Raw genomic sequence first — 14,662 nt, forward strand, 5'->3', positions numbered from 1 at the left:
TTGAATCATAAGCTATTCTTTCAGGCCAGCATTTCTCAGGAAGAGGAGAAAGCAAGACTACAAGAATGCTGAGTTTATCACAATAATTAGCAGTTGGTCCTTTTACTTTGCTGCTCTTTCTCTTTAATATGAACACGATTGGCTTTCTCTCCTCCGTTCCACTCCTCACCTCACACTCTAGCAAGGAGGAATTTCTGACCATTTGTGTCTCAGAGGTTTCCCCGCATACTTTCTGAAATGTGAGTAATCACCTCTTAATTGATCTTTGTGAAAATACAAACTCTTCCTTCCCCCCCCAACTCCTTATTTTGTTTTTTGTAGGAAATGCTCTGAAAGCCTATGAAATGAAATAAATGTCCAGTTCCCAAGGGGAAAAAACAGCATTAAAACTAATTTTCTAGTATTCTAATCTCGCCTCTGCTTTTAACTTACTCTGTGACCTTGGAAATATCTGTTATCCACACTGATTCTTCCTTTTCCCCATATGTAAACAAGAGTTGGGATATAGATAGTATCTAAGATTCCTTCCCATGCTAAAAATCTATGTTCTAAGGTTTCCCCCAGCTTTAGAGAGCTGTATTCTTACCTATACCTTCTGCATAAGGCTCCTAACACTATTTAAAAAAAAAAATCTAATCTAGATGGTGAGTTTAAACTAGACAAACAAATGAGGCAGTATACTATAAGACTATTAACCTATCAATATGAGCAAAATGCAAGTTATTTCAGCAAACACACTGTTCAGTCCGTACCCCTAAACTTCAAATGTACCCTCTCAGAATTCTTGTCCTCCTATAAGACTCAGCTGAGGTGCCTGCCACTTCCTCCATGAAGCCTTCCCTGACCCCCCATTTTGGTCTTTGTGTTCCAGCTAGCACTGTCCCTTGCATGTAGTAGGGCCTTAATAAATGCTTGTTGAATTGAACCTCTAAGATGTACTTTACTCGTTTTCCAGTTTTATTTAGCATTTGTCATAATGGAGTAGTTTCCTAAAGTATTAATAATGACTCATATTTTTGTGAAGCTTGAGAATTCAAGTACTTTCCTCACAACAATCCTGTGAGATAGGAAGTGTATAATATTATACCCATATTATAGTCAAACTCTATGGTTGCCTCATTTTTAGATTCCTCTGCTGATGGCCTTCCACCTGTCCTGAACTTACCCGAAACAGAGCTACTAGACAGGAGTGGGTGCCTCAGTAATAATTCCTGGGCTATTGACCACCATGGGGTCTGTCCTTTTGAAGACTCTTCTCTTGTCCTTCAGAATTTTTTAGTCTTTGAATTTGTATCTTCAAAGCCTATCACAAAGTAACTTCATAAATGCTGGCTGATTGATTAGTCACACAATTTTAATGTCAGATTCTTTGGATTGGACGTCATACAAGTCAAGTCATAGCTTTCTGTTTCTCCACCTAAGAGGGGGAAAAAAGCAACTAGTGTCCTCCTTAGAATTTGGGGTGAATTCACTGAGCAAAGGGACTGCTTTCAAGGCTCTGAGGATATAGTGATTTTTGCTGGGCTTGTAATTCAAAGCAAAAATCAAAGCCAAGCAACCATGGACCTAGAGAGATTTGCTTGTCCTTTTCGAATGCCCTGACTGTGAAATGTGTCATTTCTCTTACTTCCACAGCTGCTTGAATTGTCACATCCACACGCATCCCCATCACGAGTAATCTGTTTATCAAGAAATAAGAGTTCGTTGCCTCCCAATTTTGCCTTTCCAGGTGACTGATATTAATTAGGTTTTCAGAAGGCCTGGTTTATCTCAGACTGAAACCAAAGCAGATGAAAATGCTGCTTTGCAGTAAGATTTCTTTTCTCAAAACGATGAATGGGATGAAGATACTTATCTAAGAGAACAGGTTTCAGGTGGAGCTTCCATCAGCAGAGTTCTGAAATGCATTGTTAGGCTATGGTTGATCTGAAGAAGGAATAAAAATAGCATGTCATCCAGTGACTACATTAACTCATTTCACGCACACAAAGTTGGAGTCCCTGAGTGGCAGCATACTTGCTACGCAAGTAGAAACTATACAGATTCATTAATAACTGAATCCTATTCCAAAATGTTAGTGTTTCTTAAAAAAGGGATGCTAATTCCTCCAAAGCCCTGTCTCTGTTTCTGCATTATCAGGCTGCCTTTATGATATAAAATTACTTTTCTGTTAAATTCTGTTCGCCAGACACTTGCTGAATGCCTACCATGGGCAAATGCACTGTGTTATGTAGTAAGGATACAAGGACAAAGAAGCCTTAAATGTTGGGGAATGAACCAATATACTATACAAATAGACACAAAATAAATTAAAATAAGATTGTTGATCTAGAACTGAGATCAAGATCTCGAACTAAAATTCTAAACTAACTTAATTTTATAGTTGAGAAATACCCATAGAGGTTGTGACTTACTCAAGGTCATGAAGGTACTAAGTGTCAGGCAAGATTCGAACCTAGGTCCTTAGACTCCAGAATCAGTGCTCTTTCTACTAAGTATAGGAAAAAATAAATTGAATGGGCTGAAAAATTCGAAGGACTACCTCTAGCTTGAGGAAATCTGAGAAGGGGTCATGAAGGAAGGAGACGAACTAAGCTTTGGAGAAGGGGGCTGTCAGCAAGTGAAGATGAGAGGGCAGTTTGCTGAGAAGGCAGAAAGAGATCAGGGGAAAGGAAGGTAGTATTGTCTAGCCTGAGAGTAAAGTGGAGTCTTCTATGGGAGAACAATGGACTTAGAGCCAGGATAATTGTGTTTATGCGGAGCTTTATCTTGGAGATAGGATAACTGGGTTTGAGTCCGGACTCCAACACTTACTAACTGTGTGACCCTGGGAAAGACTCTTCATCTCTCTGAGACTCAGTTTCCTTATCTGTGAAATGGAGGTGATAACATTTGTACTACCTGCCTCAGGCTGCCTCACGGGGTTATTGGAAGGAGAACTCTTTTCAATTTTTGAAGGTCTATAGAATTGTGAAGGGAATAAATAGTATGAAATAAGGCTGAAAGAGTAGGTTGGAGCCAGGCACTGGATTTTGAATAGCAATAAAAAAGTAATATGATAGCTAACATTAATATAGTGCTTTACGTGAAAGGAAACAAGCATTGATTAAGTTTCGACTACGTGCCAGCACTGTGCTAAACACACAATAAATATCATCTCATTTAATACCCACAACAACACTGGGAGGTAGGTGCTATTATCATTCCATTTTACAGTTGAGGAAACTGAGGCAGACAGTTTAAATGACTTGTCCAGGGTTATACAGCTACTAAGCGTCAGAGTCTGCATATGAACTCAGGTATTCCTGACCCCAGGTCCAGCAGTCAAAGAAGTGTATGACTTATTTGGTAGGAAATGCGGAGCCACTGAAGCTTCTTCAGGGAGTGATGTGATAAGATCTATGCATTTGGAAAATTGCTTTGATAATGTTGTGAAGAATAACCAAAGAAGGAAAAGACTGGTCAAGAATATAAGGTTTTCTATAGTCCAAGTGAGAGATGACTTTGACATGAACTAAGGCATTATCGGTATGAATGAGAAATCCCTTCTGTGTTTGTCCCTCAGTATAAAAAAGAACCATATCACAAAGCGGGGGATGGGGGCCGGGGAGGGGGAGAAAATAGAGGGAAAGGATGTGAGAAATGTTGTAGACACCGTATCAACAGAACAAATGTAATGGGAGATTGGGAGAGAAAAGAGTCCAAAATGGATTTGAGATTTTGAACCTACGTAACTGGTAAGAGGGTGGTACTAAAGCCGAAATGCCTTCCAGTGCACAGAATGAACTGACCCTGCTATATAGCTAAATGAAAAGAGGATCTGCAAAGGGGGAGGCAATTCTTTTAGTGGCCACCTGTGCCAGGAAACTAACATTTAGAAAACTCAGTGCTGTACCAGATTGTTTTATAAAGTAGAGATTTTGGAAGAAAGAAATACCAGTACAGCGTGAAGGAAAGGAGGTTGGGACAAGGACTCTGGGATCTTAGCCATTCAAGAATGTTCATGAAATTCTATTGCTATTTCCTAGTTGAAAAAAAAAGGAGAGGGGAGGGAAAGAAGAGGAGTAAAGAGAGAGGGAGAGAGAGAGAGAGAGAGAGAGAGAGAGAGAGAGAGACAGAGACAGAGACAGAGATAGGGAGAGACAGAGACACAGATAGAGACAGAAACAGAGAGAGACAGAGAAACGATAAAAGGAAAACACATCTAAACAGAAGGTACCAAATCTTCAAGGGACTAGAAAACAGATTCTACAAGACTACTGGAATCCCTAGCAAATGCAAGAACAAAGTGGTATTGACAAACAAGAGGCACTAGAGTCCTGGAGTAGGGAATATATGGATTTAAATGCCAAGTAAAACAGCTTTCACAACTCATTTGACTACTTATGAAAAGGTGCTAGAAACTAATAAGAGAATGGTAGGGAATATCTTCTTCACCTAATCCTGAATGTCCCCAAATTCCAAGTTGATATTTTGTTCAGTCATTTTCAACTCTTTGTAACCCCATTTGGGGTTTTCTTGGTAAAGATACTGGAGTGGCTTACCATTTCCTTCTCCAGCTCATTTTACAGATGAGGAAACTGAGGCAAACAGGGTTAAGTGACTTGCCCAGGGTCACACAGCTAGTACGTGTCAGGCCAGATCTGAACCCAGGAAGATGAGTTCCAACTCCAGGCCTGGCACCCTATCTACTGCACCACCTGGCTGCCCAAAACAAAATTACCAGGCTCTATTTCAAAGGGCATTTGTGACTGTCATTTAGTGTCCCTCTCCTTTTACACATTTCTCTTCCCTTCTCTTCCATTGTCCAGTGGTAGGACCTCTAACTTCATGGCATTTGTACAATGGATAGAGTGTACTCTCAGTGCACGCTAAGACTATAAACTACAGAGGAGGAGCTGATCACCTGCACTGGTCCTCATTTCCTCACCTGGTATTTCCCTCAACCAATGAAATCATGGGTCTAGTTCCCCTTCCTATCTGATGCTGGAGTTAACATTAGCAATGTGGGCAAGTTGCTTCAACTTTCTGAGTCTCATTTGTCTCATCTGGAAGATGAAGCCACTGGAAGACGATCTCTAAAGATCCTTTCATCTCTGAAGTGTTAAAAGTATGGCACCTTTTCCACTGGCCTGCCTCCTCTTGGAAAGAATGTTCTCAGGCAGCTGAAAAGATGGGGCCTGGTGAAGGGTGATTGCAGTGGGGCTGGAAAGGAAGGGCTGTAGGAGAATGCTGAGGCCAGCTGGGCTGGCTCAGAGAACCAATTTGATAAATTTTTACAATTTTCATTGTGAGCATTCACACCTCAGGAACTAATAAATACTATAAATCAGAGCTTGAGTCACCAGACAGGTAAGAAGAGAACCATCATGGTAGCCATAAAAGAAATGTACTCTCATGATTGGGAAGCTTACCTCTGGTTCTCAAAAATTTATGCCTACCAATACAGTATTTAGGTTGTCCATTTCAACTCATTCTCAAACAGTTGCGCCACCCCTTTTTCTGATTCTGTCCTTCAAGATGTCATATATGCAACTTCTTACATGAAAATCTCATAGGCCCACTGTGCGCATGTACATGTGTGTGCGTGTGTGTGCATGTGTGTGTGTGTGTGTGTGTTTCACCATTTTGGGGTCATCTGCAATTTTCATTCTTCTGAGATTTCAGTGGTGTCCCATGATTCATCCGTAGAAGGTCATTGGGAAAAAAAAATACTGATCCTGGTGGGAGATGTCAAAACTAGCACTAAAATGATGTGCTTCAATGGAAAGGTGGCATTATTATGTTGAGCCATTTCCTAAATGTGATCCAGCCTACTCTGCCACTCTTTGAATCTGGCTTCAGCTATTCTCCATCTGCAGAACCTGCTTAGGGTGGGGTAATATTAAAAAAAGAGGGCTATGCTAAAATTTGAACCTCCTAATTACCTGGCAACTAGGATGGTGGATAGAGCCCTGGGTTTGGAATCTAGAAGACCTGAGTTCAAATCCTGCCACAGTTACTTCTTAACTATGGGACCCTAGGCAAATCATTTAACCCTTCAGCCTCAGTTTCCTCATTTGTAAAATGGGATCATCATAGTACCTGCCTTACGGGGTTTCATGAGGATCAAATGAGATAATATTCCAATATTCCTTAAAGGTATGGTAGTTATTTATTTATCTACTTTTCATTGCTATCATCGTTATCATAATTATTTTCAGTACAGCTCCTCTGATCACATGACAGGCCTCATTCCCCAGTGATTATCATACTCATGCTGCCTTTGCTCTGCAGATCCCAGTGATACTGAGCCACTAACTGCCGAAGAACAAAGACACTGCCCCTCCTCCTGCCGCAGCTGTCTTCTCCTTCACTCCCTACACTCCAAATCTGCCCTGCCCCTTCCCCTGTGTCCTCTGGAACTCCCACTCGATAATCGATGTATTTCTCTTGATTTTAGAGCTCACCCTTGATCTTTTCTTCAATCTTCCAGCACTCATAGAGCCCTGGCTCCTGCTGGACAACACGGTATCCCTAGCCGTCTTTCCAGTTGGGGTTTTATCTTTAATAAGGATAATAACGATAGCTGACGTTTAGATCACACTCACCATGGGCTAAGCACTTTACAAAAATTATCTCATTTAATCTTCATCCCAGCCCTGGGAGGTAGGTGTTAGGGTTATCCCCATTTTACAGATGAGGAAACTAAGATACTTACTGGTCCTGGTAGGAGAAGTCCAATTACTGCTAGCTCTCCATTGACACTCCCAGACTCTCTCTCTAATGCCATCACAAAGCAACTTCTCCTTTGAGATTTACTCTATCCAAACTGACAACCCAATCCATATCCTGGCAGCTATTATCTATTGACCCCTGGAATATTCTCCCTCTTTTCTCAATGAATTAAATATCCTAATTCGCAGCCTCTCTACCCCAAGTTCTGCATTCATAGTAAAGGACTTTGCCAAACATCTTAATATTCCCTCAAATATCCTAATTTCCCACTTCCTCAATTGATTTATTCAATAGGAAATAGGAAGCAATAGAAGTTTTGGGTAGGGGAATTTATGGGCTTAATGCAAAGCAAAGGGGCAGTGTCTTCCACATGATAGTAACTTAAATGTTTTTTTGATTTGATACCCTTTTTAGTGGGCAGGGTCTTTCAGTGAAGCTGCTACTGCACTGGAACTGGAGTCAGGAAAACCTGAGTTCAAATCCAGCATCAGATACTTAGGAACTGAGTGACCCTGAGCAAGTCATTTAACAGTTTGCCTCAATTTCCTCAACTGTAAAAGGAGGATTATAATAGCACCTACCTCGAAGGCTTGTTGTGAACATCAAACCAGATAATATTTGTAAAGCAGGTAGCATAGTACCTAGTACACAGTAGGTGCTACATAATTGCTTATCCCTTCCTTTACTTCTAGTGCCTTGCAAATCATATTTTGTAGGTAGCTGCCTGAATGGAGGATCAACCTGGTCATTATTATTCCATACCCCAAAAACTTGAGCCCTGGGCCTTTGAATTTCTATACTCTCAATCTAGGTTTCTCCCCCTTCCTCTCTTCCTCCCTCCTTCCCTCCCTTTCTCCCTCTATCTTCCCCTTTCTCTCTTTCTCTTAATACTCTCCCTCTTTTCTCACCCTACCTATTTCTCCTCTCTCCACTTTCTTCTCTTCAGTCCCTCATTGGTCATCTCCACTGCCATTTGAGAAAGCTGCCCTGAAAATACCAAGTACAAGGCAAAGGAGGCAGAAATAAAAAATAGATGGAAATTAGTTTTAAATTGCTTATTTGGAATTACTAGTTTCAATCAATGACAATTTTAAGACATTAAATATATTCCGGGGTAACGTCAAAAAAAAACAACCAAACAAACAAACACCTCCTGCCGTTGCTGACATTCTCTGAGGTTTTCTAATAAGATCAGGGTCAGTGACGGGAAAATAAGCAGGGAGATGAATAGGATGTCAGAATGAAATTGAGTTCCAGAAGAGTTATCTCAAGCTCCTCAGTAAACTGCACTTGCAAAACTGGGTCTCCAGTGAGGGGCACACTGCAGGTTTTGGCATTGCGGGTGTGGGGAAAGGTTGCTGCTGCTTCTCTCTATTCCCAAACTTTTGCATGGATTTTACCTTTGACCTTGAAGGGAAAAATGGGAAGCTGTTTGTTCTCTGAATGTGGGGTGGGGGTACAGGGGAGGGGGGACTGGAAAGAGGGCTAGATGTGGAGTCAGGGCAGATGTACTGGACTGTTGACCTTCTTACTTATTCCCTGGGTCACCTTGGACAAGTCCCTTGAACTTCCTGGGCCTGTTTTCTCAACTGTAAGTTGCTTTTATGGTGATTGGACTGGATAACCTTTAGGGTGCCTTCTGGATCTATGGTCAGCTACTTGGAACTCCATCCCATTGAGACTAATTCTAGATAAATTCTCTCTATCATCTCAGAAGACATTAGTATCATAGAATGTTATTAAAGGTTGGGAGATCAATCAAGAAAAGGTAATTTTCAAGTGCCCCATGTCCTTGGCTTATTTTTGTAAGGTATTGCTAACTCCTGTGTAGTGAAAACCAATATATACATCCTACTATTATCATCATCTTTGTTCATCAGATTTCCTCAACAGTTCTCTTTAATTCTCACTGTTAAACATACTTGTTAAAGGCTAATTTAGTCTGTTGGTGTTACCAGGGTCATTTAGGAGAAAAGATTAGGCTAGGAGGTTAAGACCAAGGCTCAGCACCCAGTGTTGTACTCCATTAATCATGTCTGCAGGTTTAATTTTAGTATTGGCTGAAAAAATATCACTGGGAAGAGGACAGCAGAAGGTATGAGAGCAATGCCATGGTGGGGCAGGAGGACTCCAGGTTCTCCTCTCCCAGTGTTTCACCTGATCCCTTCTTATACAATCTCAGGCATGCTTGGGGGCCTCTCCAACTCATCCAGCCTTTGACAATGTCAGAAATCCAAATGTGATCCCTGGACACTTGGCTCATTTTCTTCCAAATAATAGAAAAGGACTGGGGGATGGTATGCCTGGAAAGAACGTTTGCCAGTACTTCAGAGGGTAAATGATTCCCTATGAAATCCTCCCCATTCCGCCACCCTTCCCCCCCACCCCCAAAATGCCCCAAATTTCGGGCAGCTATAACACTGCTGACTCATCTCTGGTTTCCCAAGGAGGATCTGGGTTGATTTGTCATGTCTTACCGTATAATGTTCTACCTTCATGAGTTTCTCCCTGTATGACAAATAGGTCAAGGAATGTATCAGGAGAACCCCTTCAGTATAAACAAAGGCCATATTTAAAGAAGGACCCTGTAATTCTGGTTGCGTCAAAAAAAATAGAAGCTAACAGTAACCTTTAATATGTTTAACAGAGAATTGTTCCTTTGTTTCCTTAAGGAGGAATGAGGAAAGTTAGAAGGCAGATTTATTACTTGCTTAGCAAGTTCCATCTCTAAATATGACTGATTATCCTGAAATTTTGGAGGGCTTCCACAAGGTTTCATGGGGCCACTTGAGCCCATACAGGGCAGAAGTATGTCAGGTCTTTGACAAGAGCCATATTTTCCATCTCTAAGGTTACAGGGTGACTGTCTGTCATCCAGACGTCCAACCGGGCCGGGACCTAACTGTCTTATGTAACTGCCAGATTTTCCTGATTTGGTATAAGATCCGGACTGGATCCATCTTTTCAATCTATATTCGTCCACGTCCAACCGTATCCAAGAATCACAAATATTCTCCCTTGATTGACGCTTCAGCTTGTCAACCTCTTTACCTACATTCCCTAGCATGGTGACTTATTCATAGTAGTCACTTAATAAATGTTTGTTGAATTTAGTTGAAATCTAGGCCCAAACCATTATGGTTTTGGCTACTTTTCCTTTCTGTCAGGAGTTTGTGAACTGCTAAAAGAAATATCCCTATGAGCAATATGGGGGTCAGCTACAATAATAATTCATTCCTACGTGTAAACTTACATTTTTCCAAGGTGACAGGGCTGATTTTGGTCATAGGAAAAGCAGATAACTGCTTCTTTACTATGATCTGGCATTAAGAAGGCATTAAGAAAGGATCGGGGCTCAAAAATTCCTACCTTTAGTTACCTCTGAGTTTTCTCAATAGGAATTGACAGGAACTTTGCCTGTGGCTTCATTTTTACGGAACTTCCAGATGAGGAAATCCTCTTTATTAATCCAGGTTGGCACCTTCTCTGTAACTTATAGTCTTAGGACACTGAGAGATTAAATTACTTGCTTAGGGTCACTTACCAGTACATGTGAGAAGCCAGACTTGAACTCAAGTCTTCCTGGCTTCCAAGACATCTCTCTAACCACTATACCAAAGGGCCCCTAGACAAGAGCTACAGAGACAGTTAATTTGTTCAGCTCAGTTAAAGGATCCTGGTGCCCAAGGATCTATTGTAATCTAATCCTTTATGCTTTTGTGAGGCTATTTATTCTGTGATCCTAGTCCTAGCAATTACCAGACCATAACTAGCTAGGGCTAGGTGACTGGGCTTTGCTCAGGGCATAAATTTTGACAGTGCTAAAAGGTGTTGCAGTCCTTCAGCCACATGGAAACAACAGAGCTTAACACCTAGTTTGCAGGGAGACCCAGTTAAAATAGGAACCTAGCAGATGGTCTACTTTTTATCCCCTACAGATATATTCCACATGGGATCCAGCTTGATCCCAGTCCATCTCACACACACACACACACACACACACACACACACACACACATCTGTTGCCCGGGTACAAAACCTGTTACATCACTACCTCTTAATCTTCACGAGGTTGTGTTCACCAATCTCCTAAATGCCAATATAGTTAAATCTTCCTGCCTTCAATTAATAAATAGATCTGGCTGCATAACATCGAAACATATTCTGTTTTACCAGCCTTGTACTCTCTCCCACTATAAATGTGGAGAACAGGAATACAAGTTTCATTCCAACTTTCTAACCTTATCTAAGCTGGAGGTAGGGAGACATACTTAGTCCTCAAAGTTCATATTAGGATCTATATATTTTAACTCTAGATCCTATAAGAAGTCCCCAACCAAAATTAAAATTCTTTCTCTTCTTTCCTTCCTTCCCTCCTTCTTTCCTTTCTTCCTTCCTTCCCTCCCTCTTTCCTTCCCTCCTTCCTCCCTCCTTTTCTCTCTCCTTCTGCTCTTCTCTTTCTTTTTCTTTCTTTTCTTTTTCTCACTTTCTGTCTTCCTTCCTTTCTTTTTTCTTCCTTCCTCTCTCTCTCTCTCTCTCCTCTCTGTCTCTCTCTCTCTCTCTCTCTCTCTCTCTCTCTCTCTCTCTCTCTTTCTCTCCCTCTGTCTTCCTTCCTATCTCTATCTCTATCTATCTATATATGGATAGATATAGATTGTACGTGAGGTGTAATATGCATCAGCAATATATCACATTTATGCCACAGTTTACAATGTACTTTTCCTCACAATGCCCACAAGATAATGGGCTCTAGGGTCACCATTTTATAGATAAAGAAACTGAGTTTCAGAGAGCTGAAGTCAATTGTCCAAGTGATGCAATGTCTGACTACGTCAAAAGTTAAGTGTGTCCCTTCTGACCCCCAGTCCAGGGATTTTCTGACTAAATTCTACTTTCTGCTAGGTCTATCACAAGCGGTTGAAGAAGCTGTGGATGTTTATCCTAGAGAAGTGAGAACCAAGGGAACCACATAAGACCTGCCACCTTCATTTATTTGAAAGTCTGCAATGAGGAAAGATTAGGCCTTTTTGACTTGGTCTTGTAGGGGAGAATCCAGAATATGGGTCAATGATGGGACAAAGCAAATGTAAGCTTGCTATCAAGAAAGACTCCCTAGCAGTTAGAGTTATTCCAAGGTGAGGCCCAGTAGAGTTGGAAGAATTGATCCAATAAGCATTTGGTAATTCTTGGTGTATGTACCAGGCACTATGCCAGGTGCTGGACATACAAAGACAAAAAGGAAAGCAACATTATCTGCCATCAAGGAATTGATATTCTCCATGGGGGAGTCAGATCAATATGTATGCAGATTTTAAAAATACAAAAAAAATGAAGTAAAAGCAAATTTCAAGAGAGATATTGTGTGTGTGTGTGTGTGTGTGTGTGTGTGTGTGTGTGTGTGTAAAAGCCTTGTAGAGGCAGGGGCACTTGTACTAAGATACCACAGGCATAAACAAGACAAGAGCTATTGGTCACAAATATGAAAACACTTCAGAGATCTTTCAATCCAAAACCTAGTCATTTTTTTAGCTATATGAATTGCTCATTTTATATCAGGTTCCCCACCTGTAAAATGAAATAATAACACAGTCTACCTCCCAGGATTGCTGTATCAAATAAGACTTTAGAAAATGCTTTGTAAATCATTTGAGAACTGAATGAATTACAGAAGTGAAGAACAAGGTCCCATTTCCCATACCGAAGTCTAGTCAGTCAGCGAGTCAATCAGCTGGCATCAATTAAGCTCCTATTATGTGCCAGGCATAATGAGTTGCTAGGCACTAGGATCTAACAGGTGGTACCCTCAGCCGTAACAGCGCTGGTAGGCGTATTAAGCTCTGGTCCCAGGATAGAAGCTGTGTTGTCCTTTTATTAAGTTACCTGCTGGGTTTGTCTTGCCATGGACCACCAAAGGTCATTATAGTCTGAAGGAGGTCAGTCAGCAACCAGAAGTAAAACCTGATGTTGGCTGGTCAGGGAGCATCTAAAGATGGAGTTTGTTGTTTTCTCTGCCTAGACAATAGAGTCAGGCCTCCAGAACAGGCTGCTTGCTCTTTAAGCAAAAAGGACAGAGTTGGAGTCAGAGTGAAGTATCTCTAGGAAAACAAGATGACAAGGCATAGGGAGAAAATCCTGAATGTTTACATTGGATCCGTTTTTTTGTTTTGTTTTGTTTTTTTGATGAAAGACTTATTTTCCATCTATTTCCTATCCAGCATGTAAATGGATAGAAATCCTTCATTGGTCTTGTGTTGCTTCCCTGTTGAATTAAATCTTTGCCCAATTGAAAAGCCCATTCATCTCAGCAGCCAGCTATTCAGCAGCCGAGCATTTCCGCTCAAGGACCATTTCTTTGTCCACAAGACACTTCATGGCATGGACTCATTACCTCAGTGCTCCTGGCCCAGCTCTAATCACAGATCTGTCAACATTTCTGCCTTAGAGACTTCTCATCTTTTGTCTTTTTTTAAGCTTTCCATTGCAGGTCTTTCCACTGAAACACAAACACAGGGAATAGGACCAGCTTTGCCCATAGATAGAATGAGTTCATGGCAGAATGAGCAGACTTGGCATCAGAGACCCAGATTTAAGGACATTGAGCTATGAGATCTTGAACAAGTCCCTCAATTCTAAGCCTTAATTTCTTTATCTGTAAAATTAAGATAATAAAACATCCTTGCCGACCTCACTGAGGTCTCATAAGGATCAAGTGAGATTAAGTGTAAAAGATGCAAATGTGTTGTATGAATAATTTTAATGATAAATAAATATAAGCTATTATATTAATGTGCCTATAATGTAACAAAAACCAAGAAGATTTGAGAAAATTTAGCTCCTCTTTCTTTCCACCAAAAATAGTCTCAAATCTTCCCACCTGGCCTTGAGGCAGAAATGACTGAAAATGCACCAAGCCCAATTCTTTGGGGTTGAAGCAACATTCCCCTAGGAAGCATAAATACTCTTGTGAAGTTAGTGTATAAAGCTATGAGTAAGTAACAACTCAATATGCATTCATTCATTAACAAACATTTATTAGGCATAGAAAGGGAAAATATGGAAATAAGAGAAGTCTGCCCTGAAGTGGCTTATGACATATTATAGACGATAAGACATCTGTATAGATTTATATAGAGCATATGAAGAGAGAAGTACAGAAGACACACAGTATGAGCTAAGAGCTCAGATAAAAGAGACATCAGGCCTATTTGGGAGGAGGGAAGGAGGCCTTGAATTGGTATTTTCCTAAAGGCCAAATCTGACCATGTAACTCCCCAACTCAACTCCAATGACTCCTTATGTCTGGGATTAAATCCAAATTCTTCTTTTTGGCATCTAGATGCTTTCCATTCTGGCTCCAACCTATCTTCCTAATCTTATTCTATATTCTTCCCTTCATGCACCCTCAGTCTAGCTTAATTGACTTTCTTGCTTCTCCTCATTGATGTTACCACCTCCTGTCTCTGTTCCTTTCCACTAATTGTTCCCAATTCTGGCATATACTCTCTCAACCTCTACCTCTCAGGAACCCTTTTTTTCTTCAAAGTTCAGCCCAAGCATGGCCTTCTACACAGAGCCTTCCACAGACTCTATGTTTTATTCCCCACAATTGCCTTCTATTTTTGTATTTACTTATATATGTACATATGGCACCTCCCAATAGAATTTGATCTCCTCGATGGTGAGTACAATTTCATTTTTTTCCCTCTTTGTATTCCCAGTACTTATTGAAGTACCTGATATATAGGAGGTGCATAATAAATGCTTGTAGATTGATTAAATAGTCAGGATATCAATAAGCAATCGGGTGGGGAGTGCACATCCTCTATAACACTATAAATTTTTATTTCTCATGGTAGAGTGGCCCTAGAAATTGATTTTTTAATAATCAGGAAGTTATGCAGTCATACCACTTGGTAGCTGTTTATCTTGTGTTATGTCCACTAGA

Source organism: Trichosurus vulpecula, chromosome 6 (assembly GCF_011100635.1).
Source record: "Trichosurus vulpecula isolate mTriVul1 chromosome 6, mTriVul1.pri, whole genome shotgun sequence".
NCBI lineage: Eukaryota > Metazoa > Chordata > Mammalia > Diprotodontia > Phalangeridae > Trichosurus > Trichosurus vulpecula.